Source organism: Entelurus aequoreus, linkage group LG19 (genome assembly GCF_033978785.1).
Source record: "Entelurus aequoreus isolate RoL-2023_Sb linkage group LG19, RoL_Eaeq_v1.1, whole genome shotgun sequence".
In the NCBI taxonomy this organism is placed as follows: Eukaryota; Metazoa; Chordata; class Actinopteri; order Syngnathiformes; family Syngnathidae; genus Entelurus; species Entelurus aequoreus.
The window spans coordinates 4628978-4634956 of NC_084749.1; the positions used below are offsets into that span (position 1 = coordinate 4628978).

General features: G+C 36.4%; 1 protein-coding gene across 3 annotated transcripts in view; it reads right to left on the reverse strand.

Annotated features, from left to right (window-relative positions):
• Positions 1-3806: 3806 nt before the first annotated feature.
• Positions 3807-5979, reverse strand: part of LOC133635016 (phospholipid phosphatase 2-like) — a 99417-nt gene continuing 97244 nt past the window's right edge. For all 3 annotated transcript variants that reach the window (XM_062027711.1, XM_062027710.1, XM_062027712.1), the window contains one exon: positions 3807-5979. This exon is cut by the window's right edge. The gene's annotated coding sequence lies outside the window, so the exon portion shown is untranslated.

Genomic DNA, 5979 nt, shown 5'->3' on the forward strand with positions numbered 1-5979 from the left:
CCCACTCAAAAAAGTGTTAAAACTTTTAACGCTTAAAGGCCTACTGAAATTCTATGTGTCATACTTGATCATTTCGCGATATTGCCATATTTTTGCTGAAAAGATTTAGTAGAGAAAATCGACGAGAAAGTTCGCAACTTTTGCTCGCTGATAAAAAAAGCCTTGCCTGTAGCGGAAGTAGCGTGACGTCAACAGAGGAAGAACTCCTCAAAATTTCCCCATTGTTTTCAATGCGATTCAGACCGAGAAAGCGACGATTACCCCATTCATTTGAGCGAGGATGTAAGATTCGTGGATGAGGAACGTTAGAGTGAAGGACTAGAGTGCAGTGCAGGACGTATCTTTTTTCGCTCTGACCGTAACTTAGGTACAAGCTGGCTCATTGGATTCCACACTCTCTCCTTTTTTTATTGTGGATCACGGATTTGTATTTTAAACCACCTGGGATACTATATCCTCTTGAAAATGAGAGTCGAGAACGCCAAATGGACATTCAGTGCCTTTTATCTCCACGACAATACATCGACGAAGCTCTTTAGCTACTGAGCTAACAAGATAGCATCGTGCTTAACTGCAGATAGAAATAAAATAAATAAACCCCTGACTGGAAGGATAGACAGAAGATCAACAATACTATTAAACCATGTAGCCTGGCGAAGCTTAACAATGCTGTTGCTAACGACGCCATTGAAGCTAACTTAGTATAACGGGACCTCACAGAGCTATGATAAAAACATTAGCGCTCCACCTACGCCAGCCAGCCCTCATCTGCTCATCAACACCCGTGCTCACCTGCGTTCCAGCGATCGACGGAAGAACGAAGGACTTCACCCGATCATCCGTGCGGTTGGCGGCTAGCGTCGGCTAGCGCGTCTGCTATCCAAGTCAAAGTCCTCCTTGTTGTGTTGCTGCAGCCAGCCGCTAATACACCGATCCCACCTACAACTTTCTTCTTTGCAGTCTTCATTGTTCATTAAACAAATTGCAAAAGATTCACCAACACAGATGTCCAGAATACTGTGGAATTTTGAAATGAAAACAGAGCTTTTTGTATTGGGACACAATGGTGTACCATTACTTCCGTATCAATTGTTGACGTCACGCGCATACGTCATCATACATAGACGTTTTGAACTGGAAGTTTAGCGGGAATTTTAAAATGTCACTTTATAAGTTAACCCGGCCGTATTGGCATGTGTTGCAATGTTAAGATTTCATCATTGATATATAAACTATCAGACTGCGTGGTCACTAGTAGTGGCTTTCAGTAGGCCTTTACGTCTCTAGATTGTAGAGACTTAAGCATTTAAAGTACAAAAAAAAAAAGATGACTTATTTTGAACACTGTTAAGAGTGGGACACTTTTGGGTCCCTAAGAATTTTTGTGGGATTTTAAAAGAAAAATTGCCTGAATTAAAATGAATGTTATGAAATAGTGACCTACTTAAAGCTCCAATTACAAACGTACTTCACATCAAATAATACACTTTCACATTTTTTCAGGGGAAAATATTTCATATTTAGTGTTTTTGCATTTAAAAAGTTTTTTTTTAAAAGGTACAAATGTTAATTTATTACAATTTTTTTTAAAAACATTTTCATACGGAGCCCCTAAAGCAGGGGTCGGCAACCCAAAATGTTGAAAGAGCCATATTGGAGCAAAAATACAAAAACAAATCTGTCTGGAGCCGCAACAAATTGGAAGCCATATTACATACAGATAGTGTGTCATGAGATATAAATTGAATTAAGAGGACTTAAAGGAAACTAAATGAGCTCAAATATAGCTACAAATGAGGCATAATGATGCAATATGTACATATAGCTAGCCTAAATAGCATGTTAGCATCGATTAGCTTGCAGTCATGCATTGACCAAATATGTCTGATTAGCACTCCACACAAGTCAATAACATCAACAAAACTCACCTTTGTGCATTCATGCACAACGTTAAAAGTGTGGTGGACAAAATGAGACAGAAAAAGAAGTGGCATAAAACACGTCCTAGAAAGTCGGAGAATGTTATATATGTAAACAAACTAAGGTGAGTTTAAGGACCGCCAAAATTAGTAGGACAAAACGGCGCTCGCCAAATACTCGAATCAGTGAAGCATGTTTAATATAAACAGTGTGATTTATAACAATTAGGGAGGTTTGTGTCATGTTTGTCCTCCTACACAAACCATATTAAAACAAAAATATATATTTTTTCCCCTCATCTATTTCCATTTTTCATACATTTTTTAAAAAGCTTCAGAGAGCCACTAGGGCGGCGCTAAAGAGCCGCATGCGGCTCTAGAACCGCGGGTTGCCCACCCCTGCCCTAAAGGGACATGGGGGAATTTTTATTTTTATAATTGTTTTATTTCTTTTTTTAGACATGTATCTGGTGCGCACGAGAAACTTTTTATAAAGTTATAAAAAAATAAATTAAAAAAATATAAATTTTTTTATTTTTATTTAGACATTTATCTCGTGCACACATAAATTAAAAAAAATTATATATATATATTTTTTTGACATGTAGCTCGTGTGTACGAGATACACATCTTAAAAAAAAAAAAAAAAAGTATTTATATATATTTTTTTAGACATGTATCTCGTGCACACGAGAAACTTTTTAAGTTATAAAAAAATAAATTAAAAAAATATTAATTTTTTAATTTTTATTTAGACATTTATCTCGTGCACACATACATTAAAAAAAATTATATATGTATTTTTTTTTTACATGTATCTCGTGTGCACGAGATACACATCTTAAAAAAAAATAAAAAAAATGTATATATATATTTTTTTTAGACATGTATCTCGTGCACACGAGAAACTTTTTATTAAGTTATAAAAAAAAAAAAAAAAAAAAAATTTTTTAATTTTTTTTAATAACTTTATAAAAAGTTTCTCGTGCAAACGAGAAACTACATGTCCAAAATTTTTTATAAAAAAACCCCAAAAATTATTTAAAAAAAAATTCCCCCCATGTCCCTTTAGGGGCTCCGTATTTTCATGACCCAGGACCAAACTTTAAAAATAAATATGTTTTCATTACAACTTTATTTTCTGGGGAAAAATGCACATATTTTCTTTCAACATAATTATTGTGTACTGTAGGAGACGTCCAGTAGTGTATGTACGATAACAACACAACAGTAGTGTATGTGCAATAACAACACAACAGTAGTGTATGTGCAATAACAACACAACAGTAGTGTATGTACAATAACAACACAACAGTAGTGTATGTGCAATAACAACACAACAGTAGTGTATGTGCAATAACAACACAACAGTAGTGTATGTACAATAACAACACAACAGTAGTGTATGTACAATAACAACACAACAGTAGTGTAAGTGCAATAACAACACAACAGTAGTGTATGTGCAATAACAACACAACAGTAGTGTATGTGCAATAACAACACAACAGTAGTGTATGTGCAATAACAACACAACAGTAGTGTATGTGCAATAACAACACAACAGTAGTGTATGTACAATAACAACACAACAGTAGTGTATGTGCAATAACAACACAACAGTAGTGTATGTGCAATAACAACACAACAGTAGTGTATGTGCAATAACAACACAACAGTAGTGTATGTACAATAACAACACAACAGTAGTGTATGTGCAATAACAACACAACAGTAGTGTATGTGCAATAACACAACAGTAGTGTATGTGCAATAACAACACAACAGTAGTGTATGTGCAATAACAACACAACAATAGTGTATGTACAATAACAACACAACAGTAGTGTATGTGCAATAACAACACAACAGCGTAAGTGAATGCAGATGACATATTTATTAAAAAACAACAATTTTAAAATGAAAGCAGAAGAATGTTACAGTAACTGCAATAAAACATAACATACTGTACATACTGTACACGTACATCAACTCTTGCTAAATGTCGCGCTCCACACCTGCTTGTTGCTTTCAGTGCTCGCCTAATGTTTATACTCCTATTGCAAACAAAGACATTGTTGTGACTTTGGGCCTCGCCTCAAAAACCACACCAGCTCCGGTCTGTGTCGGACCCGTCGTCCTGTCGCCTAGCAACAACCTCGCCAGCATGGCGGAGGACATCTGGCATCCACGTGCGACGTGGAACATCATCTCCTCGCGCCGTCGGAAAAACACAAATATCACCAAGAATATATTTCTATAAACACACTCATCCTTCGCAGCATTCTCACGTGGAGCGGCCGTGCGGCTCAAAGTGGCAAGCAGGGTGATTGCACAATAAAAACGCGTTTACAATAAATTAAATTCATCTCTCTCGGTTTAGAACAAAAAAAGAGAATTTCCCCAGGATTCTCCAAGTGGACCTGGCAAGGTGGTGGTAGTGGTACGCACATTCTTACCTCCAACTCACAACTCTGTATGAAATACAACACATTGTGGACGTACAGGTACACTTGCTCACGCTCGGGGGAGACAATACAGGAAAACAACGCCCCTGCGGCTGTTAGGGTTAGGGTTAGGGTTAGGGTTAGGCAATCCATTTTCCAATCAAAACGTATTATTTGGTATAATAATTAATAATTATAATGGGACTTTTTCAAAACAGCTTCTTCTGGTTATATGGAGATGCTCTAAAAATGTTAAAAGAAAAACAAGTTTTATTTTAATGTCAAAATGTATTAAAAATACTTTTTTAATCGATTTTTAAAACTTATTATAACAATTATAATTGTATAATAATCAATTATAACAACCACCAGGTAGCAGATAATAATGTATCATCTCTTTCTCTTTTGGACAGAAAAATAAATACATGTCATTTTTTTTCTCCATATAACTCGCCACTTGACTCATGCTAACTGTTAGCATACTAGCTTTTTAAGCAAATGTTGCATGCGTGTGCCTCAGAGTCAAATAACTTAATGATTGTCGCATTCTTCGTCGGCATGCTAAAGTTAGCATTTCACTTCCACTCGTGCAGATTAGCAAGCCCTAACGTTAGCATGCAAACTTTTTTGGCTGTCGTAAACCTCAGAGTCATAACTTGGCACTTGACACATGCTAACGTAACATTATGCCAACATTTACATGCTATCTCTTTTAGCTCATTTTTCATGCGTACGCCTCCTGGTACTTGTCGCATTCTCTGTTGGCATGCTAATGTTAGCATGCTAACGCGCATATCAGCAACTCCTGCACACATGACGTATGCTAACTGTTAACATGCTAACATTAGCATGCAAACTTTTTTTTTTGTTGCTGCCGTAAACCTCAGAGTCATAACTTGGTACTTGACACACGCTAATGTAACATTACGCCAACATTAGCATGCTATCTTTTTTTTTAAGCTCATTTTGCATGCGTACGCCTCCTGGTACTTGTCGCATTCTCAGTTGGCATGTTAATGTTAGCATGCTAACATAAGCATTTGAGTTCCACTCGCGCGCACATGATGTATGCTAACGGTTAACATGCTAACATTAACATGCTAACTTTTTTTTTTTGCTGACTTGCTAACTTGGTACTTGAGACATGCTAATGTAACATTACGCCAACATTAGCATGCCATCTTTTTAGCTAATTTTGCATGCGTACGCCTCTTGGTACTTGTTGCATTCTCCGTCGGCATGCTAATGTTAGCATGCTAATATTAGCATGCTAATGTTAGCATTTGAGTTCCACTCGCTAGCTTGCGTACTTTCACACACAAAGTTAATCCATCTCCCTTTTCTTATGTTGGTTTGCTATATATAGTTAGGCTGTTAACTACATTTTTAAATTATTCTTATTAATTATTGCCTTTGTTGAATGGTTACAAATAAACCAGGATTCAATCGTAAATAGATGATTTTCGTCATTGGTTTGTAAAAGCAGAATTGTTGCTTGTATTGATCCCGTTAGCGTGCGCAGGTGTACCTAATGAAGTGTCCGAGCTGAGCTGAAAAGTTGTCCTTCCAGCCAAAGGAAAAAAAAATAAATTCAGTATAAATGAAAGTGAAGA